The sequence below is a fragment of the Canis lupus genome, chromosome 19 (assembly GCF_011100685.1).
Source record: "Canis lupus familiaris isolate Mischka breed German Shepherd chromosome 19, alternate assembly UU_Cfam_GSD_1.0, whole genome shotgun sequence".
Classification (NCBI taxonomy): Eukaryota; Metazoa; Chordata; class Mammalia; order Carnivora; family Canidae; genus Canis; species Canis lupus.
In genome coordinates this window covers 2,344,901-2,366,109 of record NC_049240.1, presented here as the reverse complement: position 1 = coordinate 2,366,109, position 21,209 = coordinate 2,344,901, and the positions used below count along the sequence as shown (strand labels likewise).

Below are 21,209 nucleotides of genomic sequence, written 5' to 3'. Positions count from 1 at the left end.
GTCTCTGCCTTTCTCCATGTCTCTCATGAATAAAAAATCTTAAGAAAAAAAAATACCTCAATGGAGGATATCCCACAGGGGGAAGATTTCGGTGGGAACTTAAGGGTAGCCAAGGGTAAGAGTTAGGGAGGAAAAGCATGAATTTGGGGGGTTACTGATGCACCAGGCAGGACTCTCCAAGTAACATTTCCTCCCTTTGCCCCCACACGTGGTCGGATTCCTCTCCCAGAAGTCTTCGTGAGGCAGTCCAGAAGTCAGAGGGGAACAGTTCTGCTATCTGGCCTTGAGCTTGTTCGGGTTCTGGTTCTGCTCCTCCCCCGGGGTCGGACTTGGATCAGTATGAACGGATGGGGCTGGGGAGTGTATGTGGTGGTAGAGGTATCGCTTAGTTGATGATTGCCAGATTTAGCATAGAAAAATACAGAACACCCAGTGCCATTTGAATTTCAGAGAAACAACGAATACTTTAGTACTCATACTTTTTTAGTATGAGTCCCAAATATTGCACTAAAAAAAAAAAGGTTTTGTTATTAATCTACATTTCAAGTTTAACAGAGCCCCCTGTATTTCATCTGGCAGTGCTTATTTAGTTAGAACTTTAGTGGAGGAAGCCGCTGCTTGGAGCCAGCACAGCAACCCCCAGCGGGGATGAGAGGGTGTGGGTCACCAGACATTTGGTTCTCCAACTGCAACTCCAAAACCCTGCTGGAGTTTTGCTATAGACATTTGTTGATGTTGGTTGTTTCTTCTTCTTCTTCTTCTTCTTCTTCTTCTTCTTCTTCTTCTTCTTCTTCTTCTTCTTCTTTTTTTGTCTGCACAGCGGTGTTTGATTGGCCCCCTTTAGATAATCAGATGTAAAGGAAAAGTGAGTATGAACCAGTGCTCTGGGCTCAGAGTTTCACAGGAAAGTGTTCATGGCTTGTGAAAGGACCTGTGGTCAGCAGGGGGGTAGCAGAGTAAGAAGTGGGCGTGTTTACACTGACCTAAGCGTCCCCCTGGAGGAGAAGAATTCAGATTCTTCAGTGCCTGTTCTCGGACATTTCTGCATAATGCCGGCCTGCATGAGTAACGGGTTGGGGGTGCTGACGGAGGGCTTCCTGCAGGCGGAGACACCCAGTGTCGCAGGGGGAGCTGTCACAGGGCGCGGGTGTTGAACCGATGGCCCGGGGCCCCTGCAGGAGATGTGCCACGGGCTGAAACCCCCACATCTTGCTTTCCTGGCCAAGGGTGCACATGCTGTGGCAATAACTGAACGTGTAAAGAGGAGTCTTTGAGGTCAGGGTGTTTTATTTTTTTGTGAATGCCACGCCAGACCGAGAAAAGCCATTTTCCACACAAGTCCTCCTTCTGTAGCAAGGGCACATAATGGGGTCAGCATTTCCAACCTCCTAAGAATGGACAGAGGGGGATGCCCGGGGGGCCCCGTGGTTGAGCATCTGTCTTCGGCTCCCGTCCTGAGATCTCTTAGACTCTGGGATCGAGTCCTGCATCGGGCTCCCTGTGTGGAGCCTGCTTCTCCCTCTGCCCGTGTCTCTGCCTCTCTCTGTGTCTCTCAGGAATAAATAAATAAAATCTTAAAAATCAAAAAGTGACTAGTGTGTGGCTCATCAGCGGTCAGCCGATACCGGCTTCCTCCCACCTGTCTTTTAGCAACTGCACTGGTCTGGGCTAGCTAGCTTCGTACCCAGACAGAGAGAAGAGGTCAGGAAGGAGGAGATCGTAGAGGAAGTTTTCTTTTCTTCGCTCCTCAGGGAACCATCAGCGTCACCCTGGGCAGGAAGGCTAGGACCTGCCAGGCAAATGTGATATTAGTGCGTGAGGTGCTAACTACCTGGTGACTTCAGTGAGATTTTAAGGATTCTGGGGACTGTTGCTTTTTCCTTCCAATTTGGACTTAGTCAGTGCTTTGTGATCCCGGGTCCGCATAAAGATCACCTGGCAAGTGTCCAGAAAAATACAGTGCTCACACCAAGATGACCGTGTCATTCATTACGCAAACTAGCAACTTTAAAGCCTATAAGAAAGACGTAGCAATTAAAAAGCACCGATTGTTTCATAACAGGTGTCAAATGGGACTTTCCCCAGGGAATAGGGACTTCATAGACTTCATAGGCCGGCGGCAGGGTGTGTGTGTGGGTGATTCCAGTGAGCAGCTTGCTTGTGAACCACTGCCATCCTCCTGAAGACTTTCACACTGTGTCGAGTACAGCCCCAGGTCTTTTATACCCTTGAGCTAGCAGTTGACTGTGGGTGAGTTTCTAAATTCTGGATGTTTTGTCCTTAGTGGGCATTATCCACTGCTTTTTCTGAGCTTTCTTGCCACCCTCTTTCTTCCCTTCCTGCGACTCTACAGACCAGAAAGGGGCAGGGTAAGAGGAACATTCTTGAGGCCGATTTTACTTATTTTTTTCCTTACGAGAAACTTTTAATTCTAAAGCAGTCTCTCCAGAACCTAACCTAACAGAGAAAGTAGATTAAAAGATTATTGTGCTCTCTGGTAAGAATGTGTTGACTCATTCCTACACTCAGGTCACATTAGTGAGCAGAGATTAATGGTACATCCAATGAAGGCGAGCACTGGGAATCACATGTGAGGTATGGCTCTGACAGCCACTGACCACAGCAGCCCAGCATCTCCAGCTTGACCAGGGAAGGCACCGAACAGTCAGCTCTTTCAAAGAGAGAAAAATTACGCTTATTACTTAACTAGTATTCAATCTGGTAAAAAAAAAAAAAAAAAAAAACTGCACGGGCTTAAAAAAGTCTAAAAATGATGTGCTCATCAGGGTATTACTCAGGCCATGTCTGCGTCTCTGAAGGGGCGCTTCTTGGTCATCCCTGTGCCGTGCCATGTTATCCCACTCCCAAATTATTGGGTGAGAGTAGGCTAGTGCACCTGCAGCAGCCATCGGCACCACAGAAAAGATGACGTGAGCCAATACAGCTTCCTCTCTTTAGAATGTCACCCAAGAGAGGGAGGGCAATTAATAGGTGGAAGAAGGGGAGAATTTAAGAGTTGGAAAGTAAGAAAGGGTGGGGAGACCATGATGGGCCACTTGAAACCCACTAGTACGAGAGATCAGAAACTATAAGAGGAAGCAGATGGATGCAGTGCTGCTGGAAGTGTGGTATGAGCATCAGTACCGGTCTGTGTGCCGTTATTTACCATTTTTTGATAAGCGAAAGGAGAAAGAGTAAGCTAAGCTTTTATACTGTAAGGCATTTTAACGTTACAGTGGCATCCAAATATATGATTCTGTTTTTTGAAAATATTGGTCCACGATGGATTGGGGAAAGGTGGGGGAGAGCATTCCCAGACCGCAGATAGTTTGAGAAGCACTGGATTAGAAGTAGTGGGTCATGATATAGGAATAAGGACCCAACCACACTGGGCAAGTGTGGGGTCATATCAATGGCTGAGTTTTAATGAAGATTCATGAGTAGCTTTTGCTGAAGCCCATAGAGCCACCTTGAGTCTCAAACCATCCCCCATCCTGTTCTATCTTTTTCGGGGTCTGGTCTGTGGGCTTTCTGATATTTGAGTGAGTTTCTGTTCCTTGCAACCACAAAACCATAGAACATAAATGAAATCAAAGGGCAACATTAAGGACATATCTACAGAACTGTGTTCAGTGTCTAACTTAGTACATAGTAGGATTGAAGAATGTCTTTAGATTTTTTTTTCTTTCTGCAGATTGAGTTGTCCTACCATTTTAAATTAGAAGTGCAGGAATTTAATTTATTGATTTAAAGACAGAGGGTTATGTATATGGATTGGTGCTCAAGAGGAAGCAGGAAGGAGCTATATGGTCCACGAGAGACATAAATTCATCATAAGAAAGGAGGCTGGCACATTCAGAGCATAACATGAGCTTGTACTTGATCCTTCCCTGACACTAATCTGTTTCCTGGATGGTATTGTGAAACTGAGCAAAGTACATCCTCCAATGATTCTTTTTCTCTTTGCTTGCCAATGAAAGGATGGGGTGCATGGAAGGCTAGGAATTTTTCTCCTGATAAGGACACAAATACAGGGGACATTGAGGAGCCCCAGGGAGTTGTGGTGGAGAGATCTGATGCTACAGTGTGATTAAGAGCAGGTCAGTCCCAAGCATGGGAAGCCTGCACGGAAAGTGAGCTGTGAGTCTGACTAGCTATCTGGTGGGGTGTTTGGAAAGACACGACTATGGTGGAGGTGAGTGATTGCGGTGAACAATTTAGAAAGATAACAAATGCAACATCTGATGGTTGGGGATGCCAGAGATGCAAGTAGCAGCACAAATTACAGGTGAAGCAATTCTACACTCTTCCCCACTCTTTTCAACCAAAAAAACCAGGGATGTTCATAAAGACTGGAATAGGAAGAAGGACTGAAATCCTGTTGTTTCACAGGCAGTGCTCTTGATTATTCGATCCACAAGGTGCTGTAACCCAGGAACCAGCTGAGTCACATCTGTGACTTGTTTGAGGGACAGTGGGATATACAGACTCAGCCAGAAAGAAAGGAGTTAGGGAGATAAAGTTGCGAACATAGATTGGGGCATCAATAATTGAGGACCAGCGATGCTAGAGTCAGGAACCTGAATGTATCCTATAGGCTATGGAGAGCCACTGAAGATGACTACAAAGGGAATAATATGGAGAAAGGACAGTTACATGGTATAGATTTAGGTTGATCCTACAGGAGGTGCACAGGAGGATTTATACAAGGGGATGTAGCATGAAGCCTTGTAGAACTAATGGGAGCCTTGACCAGGAGAGCCACAGAGGGAATACTAGAGCATGATGAAAGAGATGTTAAAAACACAAATATTAGTAAGGTTGGGGATTGATTACCTATTTGGTTGGGTAACTTAGTCACTTTAATCTCTTGTATTCATTTTAATTGTTATCCACAACTTATATCAAGGTACAATCCAATTAGTCAATATAGTGAGTTAAATAGACCTCACATCCCTCAAGAGTTCCTCATGCAAATAAGCAATCACATAAAAATATGCACTGAAACAATGCTGTAAAATCTCATTGATTTAACAAAAATAATGATTGAGAAGAGTCAAATTAAAACAGTAGACATCCTGAATTACAAAACGTTTTCAAAGAAATGCATTTTATTATGTTCAAGGTGCTTTAGGTTGACATGTAGAAGAGGTTTTAATTAATAGATAAAATTTTTATCATTAATATTATTCTTCATATGAAATGTTCTCCTAAATAATAATTTTAATCATAGCTTGGTAAACACTAAGTTTGTTCAATCCATGAAGGACAGTTTTAGATAAATTTGGTCAGAACTAAAGAGGGTCCTTAAAAATACATAATTATATTTTGGGGATCCCTGGGTGGCGCAGCGGTTTGGCGCCCTGCCTTTGGCCCGGGGCGCGATCCTGGAGACCCGGGATTGAATCCCACGTCGGGCTCCCGGTGCATGGAGCCTGCTTCTCCCTCTGCCTGTGTCTCTGCCTCTCTCTCTCTCTCTCTCTCTCTCTCTGTGACTATCATAAATAAATAAAAATTAAAAAAAAAAGATTTAAAAATACATAATTATATTTTATATAAGTGTAGCAAGACTTAGGAATACAGAGAATAATATAGAATTGTAGAGATAGGATATAAATATTCAAACAGTCTACCAAACAATCTGGGCAGTGATTCTTGATGAGGAGGAATTAAAGGAGTTATTTTTGTAAAAGGAGAAGCAAAATGCTTACAGGCTTGAGTCCTTGGTTTCCACAGAGTGGTGTAAATGGCTTTGTGCGGGCAATGATAAGGCAGGACATTGAATCTGAAAGTTATTTCAAGTATTTGAGGTCCCTCCCAGAGAGGGGCAGATATGGCCATCTCCTATAAAGTATAATTTAAGAATGATGGGAAGGGGATCCCTGGGTGGCTCAGCGGTTTAGCGCCTGCCTTTGGCCCAGGGCACGATCCTGGAGTCCCGGGATGGAGTCCCGCGTCGGGCTCCCGGCATGGAGCCTGCTTCTCCCTCTGCCTGTGTCTCTGCCTCTCTCTCTCTATGTCTATCATAAATAAACAAATAAAATCTTTTTTTAAATTTTATTTATTTATTCATGATAGTCACACAGAGAGAGACAGAGAGGCAGAGACACAGGCAGAGGGAGAAGCAGGCTCCATGCACTGGGAGCCCGACGTGGGACTCGATCCCGGGTCTCCAGGATCGCACCCCGGGCCAAAGGCAGGCGCCAAACCGCTGCGCCACCCAGGGATCCCAAGTTAATTGGTTTTGAACTGAATATGTTCATATAAAACAATTATAACTTATTACCTTTTAGAGCCCAAAAATTTGAGTTTAATCTTCCATGTAATCACTTAAAGTATTCATTCTTGTCATAAAATTGCATTTTTCCCCTGAATTTAATAGTAGTATAGATTTATTTTTGGGAAATTTCAAAAATATAGGACAATAAAAGAAAGATGAATTACATCATCCAGATGTTAACAACTATTAACATTTCATGATACTCTGTGTATGTATATGTGTATTCAAAGAACAGCCTATCTTTGGATATGAGTTAAGCTGGCAAGAGAATTAGTGGAAACTTGGATTATTCTCTCCTTGTCCCCTGAATTTTCCAAGATAACAAATAGATAAATCAACAGTTTTGGTTCCAAAGAGTCAGCAACCTGGACTAAAAAACAGATAAATATAAAAATCTCTAACTGGTCAAGATGTAAAATTATGGTTGGGTCCCTGGTCTTCTACAAGATGGAAGCATGTGGGGAAATCTGCTCATACCCTAATGAAAGCATTTTCCAATGATCTCCTCCGATGTGATTAAGGGAGATAATGGAAAAGGAAAGACATCCCAGAGTGGAGTCAAAAGCCATGAAAACAGTGGTCAATGGAGAATTGTCCAGAAAGATGTTAGAGTTGCTACGGACCAATGCTTGTTTCCTTCTTTCCACTATTCTCCTTCTCAAATGGGAACATTAAAGGCATTATTCTGGCTGAATTCTACCCATTGTGTATTGACTGCATCAGGGTTAGGTAACTCATAATTTAGGAACCACATCTGCACACATGTGGACACATTCATGAGGTTCTAGACTTTGACCATGTTGTTTCCCATGAGAGGAGATGAATTCATTTTACATATGGAAAGAGAGGAATACCCATTTATGACCGAAACGGAAAACTGTGGTAGATTGTATTATTGTCCTCAAATATTCATTGCTTCCCTGTCGGAGGATTTTTGTCTCCCCAGTCCATTTATATCAGGATTGGGCACATTACCTGCTTTGGACAATAAAATGAGTTGAAATGGGAAGCCATCCATGATTCAGACTCTCCCCTCATCATCTTACTATCAGCTGATGTCCCAAAACAAAACAAAACAAAACAAAGACATGTAATAGATTAGGTCATGAGCTGTGAGGATACGTAACATGATCAAGAAATAAATTTTTCTTGTTGTATGGTCCTAAGACTAGAGGCTCACTTGTTATTACTGTATAATTCAGTTAAATGGATTTATTCTTTCTTTCTCTATATATTTTGATTTTCAAAAGCAAAATTTTGACCACATTGCATCTCGTTTTTTATCCTGTATTTTTCTTCTTAACTTTAAAGACATCTAGCAGTAGTCTACAAAACATAGTTTTTCTATTCTTAAAATCAACTGAAAAGTCAGGTACGTAGGAACAAATAGACAATGCTCCTCTAAACAAGATGTTGATAGCCATTTGGAGAGGTTTTCTCCTTACTTTTGCCAGGTAATATCTTAAATGGTTGAATTTTTATTATAGCTTTATGAATTAATTGAACTTAGACTAATTTAAAAGAACAGTAAAATTCTGGCTGTTTTTCAAAGAACCTCTGGCCTCTGATAGGTTCTTTGATCACTTGTCTTCTAATACTTGACTTTACAACCCAGAATAGGAGCCAACACAGATAGCTTAAACATTCCTTCTTCCATTTCTTCTTATTTCCCTATTTTTCCTCTCTCTCTCTCTCTCTCTCTCTTTCAAAATAGAATGTACTAATTGACTTAAAGAAAATAAGGAAAAATATATTCACAGAAATAGATGAAGCATGTATGTCTTAGAAGAAAACTTGTCATATGGTTTACAATTGTTTCTCATATTTATTTTTTAACTTCACATGAAGGAGGCTGACTTCCCCATGGCCTTGGAACTAGGCCTTGGCTTTCCAGGAAAAATAATTCAAATAGAGCTATTTTATGGCAATTAGATGGCTTAGAGAAAAGCTTTTAACAACTCAGAGCTTGTCAAACAAGAAGACATTATCTAAATGTCTTTGAAAAGAAGATTTAAATTTAAATTTAGTTATTACTTTTTGTCCATTTGCTATTATTGTGCCTTAAATGTGCACAATTATGTCATACCTTTTCTAAGCCCCATCAAGTCAAGGGTTGAAAACTGGGAATTACTACCTAAAGAAAAATCGATCTGAAAAATAACTGAATTATATTTCTCCAGAATATAATCCAATCAATTAACTGTTCATTAATTAATTAATTAATTTGCTTTGATTCTTTAGGCACCTATATTACACATAGCACTATGGACCAATACAATGAAACCCAAAAATATAATATGAATAGAAATAGCTTAATGAAAGTCAATTTCCTTGCAGTAACTTTAGGGCAAATAAGTAGATTTTGGTATTTGTCTTCCAGTGACTCTGAATTCCAAACTGTTGGTGATTCTGGTCTTCTCTTGACTTGCTTCCAAAAGCCGTATTATTTTGGCTACGGATGTAATTTTACCAAGTGACATTTTTCAGCTTCATAATAAACTAAACACTGTATTTCCAAGGGAATTAATCAAACCTAAGGATAGTGGATGTTAATGATTCAGTTCCTAAAAATTCCTTTAGATGTCTCTGTTTCATATCTCATCAGAATCTGTACAGCAGGCCCCTGGAAAAGACAATGCTCGAAGCTGGTTTCCTAGCAAGTAGAATCTGTCCTTTAAGGATGAACAGGGCTCTTTGAAAGCGGAATTTAACAAAGTTAATGAAAGAAAAATACTAACGATGACATGCAGGGACATCATTACTACTTCAAAATACTTATAAGCCACAAAAAACCCAGGAGAGGTCCTTTTCTACTTCGCTTGCAGGCAATTCTGTTACATCATACAATTTTAATAGTGTTTGGTTTTGTAGTACAATTTGTGTTTTCATTCAAGGATATCCATTCAAGTTGAAATGACAAAAATTAGATCACCAGATTTCTTTATTCTATGACTAGTCTTACTGAAGGATGTAAAATATTGGAATGACTCTGCTTTATTACATATATGTGCACCTATCTCTTAAGGATTTAAACATGCTAGGATACAGTAACATGTTGGGGAAGGAAAAAAGACATCTGAAAATCTTATAGAGTTAAGTATGGTGGATTAAATGCACACAATTTACCTTTCCTCTCAAACAAATCCCAACTGAAACATATTAAAATAATTAAAAGAAAATACATGATCCAGAGGATCATTTTTGTTTTTTGAAGTCACCAAAGTTTTGGCATATGAAAGAGAAGAGTAGAAAAAGCTAAAAGGTAACTGCTTGCAGATGGGGGACCACAAGAAGCAGGCCACAAGACTCCAGAAGGCACCAAGTACCTCGGAAGGAAAAACGTAGGAGTGGAAATAAAATTAAATGGAAGGTTTGCATAAGGAGCGTTTCATTCCTTGCAGTATTGCTCACGATGCTTGCGAAGCTATCAACCATTCCTCTCCCAACTCTTACAGAAGACAGGAGGTTTGCTTCCTAGAAAAATCAAACCTAAGAAAGTTTGGATTTGGGGACATCAGAAATAGTAGGATGAAAGATGAAATGATGAATTGATAAAAGAGGAACTAAGAGAACATGTTTATTACTTTATAGTAATAAACACCCCTAATCTTCTCTCTCTCACCAAATGCAAAATGTGGATCCCAGTAGTGCCTGGGATCCAAAAGGCAATATATTCGCAGATTCCTTTCTGGAGTACTGGATTGGCTCCAGAGTAAAGACCTCTACATTTTCTGGCATTCCTGGGTCCTGACCCCCTGCAACGAGACCCACCAGTTGGGTTGTCCTGTCGCCAGAGTTATAAGTGTGAGTGGATATCCAAGGACCGCTAGATACAGGAAGAAAATAATCTCATATACAAGTCATAAATGAGAACAAAAGAATGGAACTCAGAAGGAAAAACAATATTGAAGCAGAATAAATAATTATAAAACAAGTAATCATTAACATTAATAATATTCTTAGGGACTCGGAGTATATTTTGTTCTTGAAAAAATAATAGGAAGGTATAAGAAATTTAGAGAATGACAAAATTATAAGAAATAAAAATACTTTTAGCAGAAGTAAAAAATTTAATAGAAATACGAAAGGTAAAGTGAGGGCTCTTCCAAAAAATTTAGATCAAAAAGAGAAAGAGAAAGCAAATAAGAAGGAAAATATTTTTAAAAACTAGTGGACCAGGGAGGCCTGGGTGACTCAGTTGGTTAAACATCTGCGTTTGGCCCAGGTCATGATCCTGCAGTCCTGGGACTGAGCCCCGTGTCGGGCTCCCTCCTGAGCAGGAAGCCTGTTTCTCCCTCTCCTCCCTGCTCATAGTCTCTCTCACTATTTCTGTCTCTCTCTCTGATAAATAAAATCTTTAAAAAACAAAACAGAGCAAAAAGCCTAGTGGACCAGGGAGGGGCAGAACTTTCAACTATTAGGTCTTAGAAAAAGAAAACAAAAAGCAAAGAAAGGGAGGGAAAAAAATCTCAAAAAAAAAAAAATACCCACCATTTGCTTCGACGTGGATGGAGCTGGAGGGTATTATGCTGAGTGATTTCACTCAATAAGTCAATCGGAAAATGACACACATTATATGGTCTCATTCATTTGGGGAATATAAAAAATAGTGACAGGGAATAAAGGGGAAAGGAGAGAAAATGATTGAAAATATCAGTGAGGGTGACAGAACACGAGAGACTCCTCACTCTGGGAATGAACAAGGGGTAGTGGAAGGGGAGGTGGGCGGGGGGTGGGGGTGACTGGGTGACGTGCACTGAGGGGGGCCCTTGACGGGATGGGCACTGGGTGTTATGCTATATGTTGGCAAATTGAACTCCAATAAAAAAAAATTAAAAAAAATAGTGAGATAACTTCCAAGTGTTGAAAGCTATGAATTTGTGGATCAAAAGAGTCCTCTGAGTGCTCAGAAATGAATGATTAAAAAGAAAAAAAAATCAACATCAACTCATAATGTCATGACATTGCAGAGTCCTAAGAATACAGAGAAGATCCTAAAAGCAGCTCGGCGGAAAGAGCAGGTCACGTTCAAAGGGCCGCAGTCAGCCAACGAAGCAGTCTCCTTCAAAATCCTGAGGAAAAATGAATCGGGTCCTAGAATTCCTGGTCGGCCAAGTTTTCCATCAACTGTGAAGTCAGAGTAATATTTTCAGATCTGTGAGATCTCTAAAAATGGGCCTTCTGTGTACTTTCTCGGGATGCTAGTAGAGGATGTGCTGCACCCAGAGGGCGCTCAGACGGTAAGGGAGCAAGCCCACGGATCTGAGCAAAGCAGCCTGCAAAACAGGAGGCAGACCAAGGGCCTGTGTGGATGAGGGTGAAGGGAAGGCTCAGCAGGACAGCTGTGGAGCAGGCCTGAGGACAGTCGGTCCAGATTAGAAAATTCCGCCCAGGGGCCTTCCAGGAGTATGTTTTCAAAGTAAAAACAGAACCTGATATATCGCCCGGTGTTACAGATCTGACAGCTGACAATTCTGCATCGAGCAAGCCCAAATTGGGGACGTCATCGAGCCACTGTCCTCCATCGTTCCCTTAGGGTGTCTCAGCGGTTGGCCGGCCCCAGCTCTCCAGAAGCTCACAGCCGTCGGACTCACCCTGGCCAGTGGAGCACTCTGGCGGCACACGCAGCGTGTGGTTCATCAAGCCTGTTTATTCTCCTTTTGCACAAAGATAGATTGCATTGCCCAGCCTCCTCACGGTTGGCCGTGGCCGTGTCACTGGGTTCTGGCCAGTGGGACATAAGAGAAAGTGATCGGTGACATTTGGGGGCCTGGTTCATAAAAAATGCTCATATATAACAGATCCTTCCTGTTCTTCTTCTTCTACGGGGCTCATGCAGAAATGAGCGTGGTGGCCTGTGAGGCTACAGGGTGATGACGGTGGAGCCATGAAGGGAAGGAGACTGGATTTCTGAAGTGCCGCTGGATGCCTGAAGCACAGCCACCTGCCAGTCAAGAAGAGACATTTCTTGGGGCCAGGAAATACACTTCTGCTGTCATGCTGTAGGAAAACAGGTAGCAAAACGGTCCTCGGGAGATGTGGAAAGCAGATCATGTTTCCATTCACCTTATTAGCTTTGGGGGAAAGGTGTGGAAAACGTCGGAGTGATAGGCTTTACCCTGTGCTTTCAGCAGTTTTACTACAAAGAGGAACTCGGGAAAGAATCGGTGATTTGAAAGCAGAAATGAAATCGTCTATAAAGACCAGAAATTTGATCCCTTGAATTTAAGACTTTCCATCTCAAATATGCACTCAATATGTAAATTAGAAGAGCCTGTCCCAGACTCTGATTAAAACCGTGCGTTTGGTTTGACATCTAGTCTCCCCTCCGAGGCTGACCAGCTGCTTTCAGTGGGAAAGGGGCAAGTGTCCTTTTCTATCCTTCCTGACACGTGTCTGCTACTTGCAAGCTGTTGTTATTGATGCTGTGGGTTTTGGGGGGTGCAGCTCAGCGGGAGAGAGAGAAAAATGGGGAGAAGATTTCATATTAGCCGTGTGAGGTTGATTCTCCTCTTTGGGCTAATCTGGTCCACAGAGGCGCCCCCTGCAGCTTTTACACCTGCCCTGTGACCGTGCTTCTCTACCTGGGCGTGCGTCCACCACTTCCTATGGATTCTTAATTTGGAAGCTCAGTGCTCCTTCCAGAGTGTCCTCTTGGGCGGGCAAAGTAAGTCCCAGGCTGGTCTTCTCCACGAGATCCCCATCTCCTCTCCCAGAAATACTTTACTCCATTGCCCAGTCACCACCGGCCCCTCTTGCCTTCCATGAAACAGGTCTTTGTGGTCCTATCTCTCACATTCCAGGGAAGACATTCCAAGCTTTTTTTTTTGAAGCCCCTTTTTGCAAAGGGTAGCACCCCACTCTTTCCCCTCAGAAAAGTGAAACTCACAGTCTAACAGTGTGCATGGGTGCGTGTGTACACCCCTACACACCCACACTGCTCTTTACGAATCATACGTTTATTTCTAATCTCTCGACCCTATTATATCCTGGGGTTTTGGGGCTACCTGTTTCCCTGGCATCTCTTTCTATTTTTTTGTTTTTTATTTATTATTTTTTAAGGATTTTATTTATTCATGAGAGACACACAGAGAGAGAGAGAGGCAGAGACACAGGCAGAGGGAGAAGCAGGCTCCATGCAGGGAGCCTGATGCAGGACTCGATCCCAGGACTCCAGGATCAGGCCCTGGGCCGAAGGCAAACACTAAACCACTGAGCCACCCGGGGATCCCCCGGTATCTCTTTTTAAATTCTACATATTGGTTTGACTTTTTTCGGTAGGAGATGTCATCTTTAATATATTGCAGTGACTTAGCTGGAATTTCCAATATGCCAACCTGTTACACTCTATCAGAAAGAGTTTTATATTTCTGTTGGAAGACTGGGGGAGAGAATTAGCTATAAGCACAGAGAAACCAATTACATGATAGGGATGTTGCAAATTAAGCAGTTTTTAATGCCATATGAGACAAAAAGTTGTGTGAGAAAGGAAGCTGCTTTCTTTCCACCCCACCTCCCACCTACACTATGGCTGTTCCTCACCATTCAGGGAATGCAATAATGGGGATGGGTCATCTTAGTCCTAAATATTTTTTGCAAGTCAATTTTCTCTATTATAAGGAAGCACGAAAATGATGGATTTAAAAGGTGGCCTTTGCCACATTAGATTACAAGTTCCAAAATATTAAAAATAAGCTAAACAAAATGCATTCCTTTGGTAATTTGATATCCTTTTTTTTTTTAAGAAAAGTTTAGGTGTGGTTAGTGAGCTCTTTGTCCCTCCCACTTCTTTTATTCATATTAAGTTTTTTTATTTAACTCTTGTATAGTTCATATACGGTGTTATATTAGTTTCAGGTGTCCGATACAGTGATTCAACAATTTTATACAGTACTCAGTGCTCAACATCGTGAGTATGCTCTTCAATCCCTATTACCTATTTCACAGATCACTGCACCCGCCTCCCTCTGGTAACCATCAGTTTGTTCTCTATAGTCAAGAGTCTGTTGGTTGGTTTCTCTCTCTGTCTCCTTTCCCCTTGCTTGTTTTGTTTCTTAAATTCTACATATGAGTGAAACCGTATGGTATTTGTCCTTTTCTGACCGACATTTTTCACTTAGCATTATACTGTCTAGCTTCATCCATGTTGTTGGAAATGACAACATTTCCTTCCTTTTTATGGCTGGGTAATATTCCATTATATCTTTATATATACCTCTTCTTCTTTATCCATTCATCTATCAATGGGCATTTCCATAATTTGCCTTCCATGATTTGGCTATTATAAATAATGCTGCAATAAACATAAGGTTGCATGTATCCCTTTGAGTTAGTGTTTTTGTATTTTTTTGGGGGGGAAATAACGCGGTTACTGAATCCTAGCTCTATTTTTAACTTTTTGAGGAACTTCCGTACTGTTTTTCACAGTGGCTGCTCCAGTTTGCATTCCCACCAGCAGTGCACGAGGGTACATTTTCCTCTACATCCTTACCAACCGTTGTTGTTCCTTGTTTTTTTATTCTGACAGGTGTGAGGTGATAGCTCGTTGTAGTTTTGATTTGCATCTCCCTGGTGATCAGTGATGGTGAGCATCTTTTCGTGGACATCTGAATGCCTTCTTTGGAGAAATGTCTGTTCATGTCTTCTGCCCATTTTTAACTGGATTATTTGTTTATTTGGTGTTGTATCAGTTTTTTATATATTTTGGAGATGAACTCTTTATCATATATGTCATTTGCAAATATCTTCTCCCATGTAGTAGGTTGCCCTTTAGTTTTCTTGATTGTTTTCTTCTCTTTGCAGAAGCTTTTTTTTTGGGTTGTAGTCCCAACAGTTGATTATTGCTTTTATTTCTTTGAGTCAGGATGTCTATCTAGAAAAATGTTGCTGTGGCTGATGTCAGAGAAAATACTCCCTGTACTCTCTTCTAGGATTTTGATGGTTTCAGGTCTCTCATTGAGGTTTTTAATCCATTTTGAGTTTATTTTTGTGTATGGTGTGTAAGAAAATGATCTAGTTTCATTCCTTCATGCTGGTGTCCAGTTTTCCCAGCACTGTTTGTTGAAGAGATGGTCTTTTTTTCCCATTGGATATTCTTTCCTACTTTGTTAAAGATTGATTGGCCATATAGTTTCTGGTTCATTTCTGCATTTTCTGTTCTGTTCTATTGACCTATGTGCCTGTTCTTGTGCCAGTACCATACTGTTGTTTTTCTCCCATACTATTTTACTTACTACAGCTTTGTAGTATAACTTGAAATCTGGAATTGTGATACCTCTAGTTTTGTTTTTCTTTCCCAAGATTACTTTGGCTACTCAGGGTCTTTTGTGGTTTCATATAAATTTTAGGATTGTTTGTTCTAGTTCTGTGAAAAATGCTATTGGCATTTTTCTGGGGATTGCATTAAATGTAGGTAGTATAGACATTTTAGCAATATTTGTTCTTTCAACCCATTAACACGGGATGCCTCCATTTCTTTGCATCATCTTGAATTTCCTTCATCAATGTTTTATAGTTTTCAGAATACAGGGTTTTTTTTCTCCTCTTTGGTTAGGTTTGTTTTTGGTATTTTATTAGTTTTGGTGCAATTGTAAATAGGATTATTTTCTCAATTTCTCTTCTGCTCCTTCATTATTAATATATAGAAATGCAATAGATTTCTGTACATTGACTATTTTAATCCATTGTGTCACCCTATTTCTTTTGATGAGAATATTTAGTCCATGTACATTTGAAGTAATTATTGATAAATATGTATTTATTGCCATTTTGTTACTTATTTTGTGATTGTTTTGTAGTTTTTCTCTGATCCTTTTCTTGCTCTCTTTCATGGTTTGTTGGCTTTCTTTAGTGATATACTGTATTCCTTTTCTTTATTTTTTTGTGTCTCTGTTACGGTTTTTGATTTGTCATTATCATGAAGTTTGTATATAGCATCTTCTGCGTATAACAGTCTATATTAAGTTAATGATTGCTTAAGTTTGAACACATTCTTACTCCTCTCCCTCCCATGTTTTAAGTATATGGTATCCTATTTTACACCCTTTTGCTTTGTGAATCCCTTGGCTAATTTTTACGGATATACATATTTTTACTGCTTTTGTGCTTCCAACTTTTCATAATCTTATTTACTGTCTTTCCTTTCTACTCAAAGAATGTCCTTTAGTATTTCTTGTAGGGCTCCTTTAGTGGTCCTGAATTCCTTTCACTTTTGTTTGTCTGAGAAAAGCTTTATCTTTTCTTTCTATTCTGAATGATAGCCTCGCTGGATAGAATATTCTTGGCTGCAGATTTTTCCTTTCAGCCCTTTGAATATATCATGCCACTCCTTTCTGGCATGCAGTTTCCACTGAAAAATCTGCTGGTAGCCTTGGGGTATACCCCAATGTATGTATCTGTTTTCTTTTTCTCTTGCTGCTTTAAAATTTTTTAATTTATCTCTAGGTTTTGCCATTCTAATTGCTGTGTGTCTTGGTGTGGACCTCCTTGGGTGGATTTTGTTAGGAGATCTCTGTGCTCCTGGATCTAAAATATATGTTTCCTTTCCCAGATTAGGGAAGTTTTCAGCTATCATTTCTTCAAAAAAATTTTTCCTGACCCCTTTTCTCTCTATTCTTCTTCTGGGATTCCTATATTGTGAGTCTTATTACACTTGATGGAGTCACTGAGTTCCCTCCCCTAAATCTACTCTGGTTTTGCAGAATTCTTTTTCCTCTCATTCGTTCAGCTTGATTACTTTCCATTTCTCTATCTTCCAGGTTATTAATCCATTCCTCTGCTTCCTCTAGCCTACTATTTATTCCATCTAATGTATATTAAATTTCATTTATTGTGTTCTTCATGTCTGATTGGTTCTTTTTGTACCTCTTTGTTAAGCGTCTCACTGATGTCCTCCACTCTTTTTCTCAAGTCCACTGAGTATCTTTATGATCATTAAATTCTCTATCCAGCATATTACTTTTATCTGTTTCACTTAGGTCTCTTGCTGTGGTTTTGCCCCATTCTTTCATTTCATACATATTCTTCTCTCTCCTCATTTTGTCTCTAGGTGTCTGTTTTTTTTTTTGTGTTAGGAAAGTCGGCTACATCTCTTGCTCTTGGAAGTAATGGCCTTATGAAGAAGACATCCTATAGTGCCCTGCAGTGAAGTTGCCCTGTTCCCCAGAATCTGGTGTTTCAGGGGGTATCTCCTGTGTGTCCTGTGTGTGTCCTGGCTGTGTTTTATTTTCCTTCAGTCCAGTTGTCTGCAGAGGCTCTCTACCTTTTGTGGGCAGTGTTTGGTCTGTGGCCAAATGGGATGCTTTCTAGCAAGGTGTGTGCTGGTCTGCTTGGAAAATGAGACCTGCCACTGTAGCCACTGCCAAAACTGAGGTCCCATAAAATGTGTGGGTCAGAGGATGAGGTGTTGGTTGGGTTTTACACTGGTCTTCTAGGGGATGGGGCCCATAGTGCCAGAGCTGAGGCAGGCATTACTGGAAAGGGTGGATCTTCTGAAGTGTGGAGCTGGTGGGGGGAAGGGGAGAAGGCAGAGTGCAGGGGCTTGGTCTAAGCAAATTAGGGTAGTGAGTGTAGGTGTTGCCCTGGGTCCCGCAAGTGGCTATGTGTTTATGCTGGGGGCCAGGGGAGGGAAATGGCACATGCCAGCTCCCTTATTCCCAGAGAAAGGAGCTGTAATCTCTGCTTCTCTGGTCATACTCAGAGATGATTAAATAACTCTCTTCATCTGCCCCCAGCATTTTTCAAACTGCTGCTTCCACACTATATCTCTACTGGCTGCTTATTGTGCTGTCTCTTTAGGGGTGAAGACTTAGCTTCCTAGAGCCCTCTGGACTCTCAACTGGAGCAAAGGACTCAATAAATGTTGAATGAATACATAAATTTTTGAACGAATAATTTATTATTATTCAATGAACAAAAACTAGATGAACTCAGATATAATTTACTTTTGTCAACATTTTGGATCTTATTATAATTGTTTATATGTATCTGTTTCTTCTGTTCTACTGTGAGTCCTAAGATTATAAATCCTTTTGTATTTATTCCAGTAGCTTTAGCATTTAGCACCAGGTCTAGTGCCTAAAATGTAGCAGTTGCTCAGTTAATGTTTATAAAATGAAGAATGAACCCATTAATGTGTCAGATGTGCAAGAATAAGCGCCTTGTATAGTCTGTATCTCATTCTTTCATTATACAAACTCTTGTCTTTTTTAGGGACTCAAAACTAGTTGAATTCCAAAAAAAAAAAATTAACTTTGGGAGCACTTCTCTACTACTACCTTCATCACCTCCTGAGATACTAATTTTGTTTTTTTAAAGTAATAGCATTTTTCCTTTTTTTTTTTCTCCCTCTTTGTAGGTAACCCAGATCTTGAATGAAAACCATGTTTATAAGAGTAGTTAGAATAAGCCTTTTATAAAACTGATGCTTTGGTTTATAAGCCTCAGCTTCTTTGTCCAGTCAATGTTGTTGGTATTGGATGACTTAATGAAAATGCCTGAGGCTTACAGATAAAAGAGCCAGGTTATTACATGGGCTTCCTTCCTGAATAATACTTATTGTAGAATGTCCCTTGCACTAAGTAAAAATAGATAAAATACTAGCATTTTCAAAGGCCTAATCTTATATCCACACCAGTACTCTGCTCTTGTTTTAACTCTGGCTTAGCACTACTCAACATCAGAAGTACACCAGATCTTCCTTTTTCAGCAGGAACAAATTGCTTTTCCTTGTTCACAAGACAGATGGGAGTATCCAAAGATCAGCTATATTGCAAACTCTGAAGCCACTTTCAGGCACATGGTCCGTTTTTCTGTACAAAAAGACCAAAACCACTGGAAAGATATGTTTTAATAGATTGCTATGGATAGCTGAAAGATTTAGTTTGCCCCCAGCTTAAACAAACAAACAAACAAACAAACAAAATGCACCAAAACCAAAACAACTTTAGCCTGCAAAGCAGGAGTAAAACAAAAATTTTAACATATCAAAACTGACTAAGTCTGTCATGCTCAATTGTGCAACAGAGCAAAATGAGATGAGCGTATTAGTGGCAGTTGAGAAGAATAGCTTTTCAAATTCAGTTTTTTTTTTTATGAGAGTAATTTAGGAAGTGTAGTATAAGAGTCATTAAGTACAAAATACCATAAATGTCAAAGTGAGTTGTACTCTGCTTTTGTTTGGCTCTCTGAGTGACATAGCATACCTTAAATCTGATGAAGAAGCTCTTTCCAAGGCTATAAAGGGAGAGCCATTAAAGCAAACTCTCCAAGCAGCCCTGGATTCTCGGGGTTAGGGATCCCTTAAACAACATTTGCTCCTCTCATTGAAGAGATGTGAGAGATAAGAGGAAGCCTTTGATTCCAACCCATGAATGGAGCAATATTAAGAAGACCTTCTTATAAACCAGCTACCCACCTCCCACTGGGAAACAAGAGGGCAGGGGCAAGGGCGCCTGGCCGGCTTGGTTGGTAGAGCATGTGATTCTTGACCTGGGGGTCATAAGTTCAAGCTTCATGCTGGGCATAGAGCTGGCTTACAAAAAAAAAAAAAAACAAAAACAAAAATGAGGGATGTGGGCAGGCAGTAGCTTGTGGACAGTAGCTTTGTTTCAAGCAGGGAAGTAGGAGGAGGAATGTAATGTGAATCACTAGGCTGTGACAGAAAGAAATATGAGTCCAAGCACAGCTTTTGGCTCAAAGACTCCCGCAGGATTCAATCAGTTGTTGGGATGGGATGAAAAGGGAAGTGTTCCCTTCTCCCTCACCTCTGCCAGCCCTAAAAGTTATGGAGTGTGAAGTGTGAGATCCCTCGTAAATACTGGTTTGAAAGTCTCACCAACTCTAGGAAGTTTAAAAACCAGGAAAGTGCACTATAAATCTAAGATCTCAAGGGAAGACTATATGTTTATGAGTCCATGTTTATTGAATACTTGCTGAGTTCAGTACAGTATGCCCATTTTAACCTCTGTCCAAATGCTTCCTATTTTTTATTTGCTTACCTTCATTTTAATGTCATCGTATGCCTTTTGCCCTTAGAATGAAGCTTTAACATTTCATACTTATGCATCAGCATCCTCCTCTATCTTTACCAATATTTCTCCAAATCTGCACAAAAAGATATGACTGCCTCATAAAATTTAATCTTATCATGACTCTTGCATAAATTTTCTTTTGTAGCCACTTACTTCCTCTGAAAACTTTGCCGTGGTTGTCTTATCTTCAAGCTTTTGCTTTGTAAGGTATCTTCATCTGGACTTTCAATTGTACCTCAAGATCTGGCCACATTGAGGTAGGCCCCTGAAGTTTGAGTCAAGTCATTTTTCTCTAGCTTTCTTTAGCTCTCTAGCTCACACAGATGGCCTCCTCCTCTAAATCTGGAGCCTCCATGCTGCCCTCTGGGACAGCTGTATGTGTCCCTGGTTACCGGAGGTCTTTTCAAGTATTTTCTGGTCTCCTTGGCTGCGGATTCCATTGTATTCATCACAGAGTTTTGTTTGTTTTTATGGAATTCTTACATGTTGTGCGACAACATCTGTGCTGAGTGTGTGTGTGTGTGTGTGTGTTCATGCGTGCACTGGGAAAGAGAAGTTTCCTTTTTTTCTTTTCTCTCATTCCAGAACAACTTGTTTATTCATTCTTTCCTCCCCTCTTGGCAGAGGCATCAGTGAACAACCACTACCACACCCCTTGTCACATCTGGGACTACACCCAGAATGGGCAGACACCCTACAGTCTCGCACCATCTCTCTGTGCTGCTCCTCTGCTCGTATAACTTTGGCTCAGAAGCAGGGTGAGCACAGCTGGCTCAGTGGTTGCCTGAGGTCAGTAGAATGATCTACATACTCAACGTCAGGAATTCTAAGATGGGCTGGGACAGAGGAAGAATTTCGAGTTAGGGAAGCATAAGATGATAATTCAAAATTCTTCTGTA

At 40.7% G+C, this 21,209-nt stretch overlaps 1 long non-coding RNA gene across 1 annotated transcript; it reads right to left on the bottom strand.

The window, feature by feature from the left end:
• Positions 1 to 5,445: 5,445 nt before the first annotated feature.
• LOC119864372 lies at positions 5,446 to 20,701 on the bottom strand. Its single transcript, XR_005373744.1, has 3 exons — positions 20,464 to 20,701; positions 7,256 to 7,332; positions 5,446 to 5,495 (listed from the first exon to the last, which is right to left on the bottom strand). It is a non-coding gene; the product is annotated as an uncharacterized LOC119864372 (long non-coding RNA).
• Positions 20,702 to 21,209: the final 508 nt, after the last annotated feature.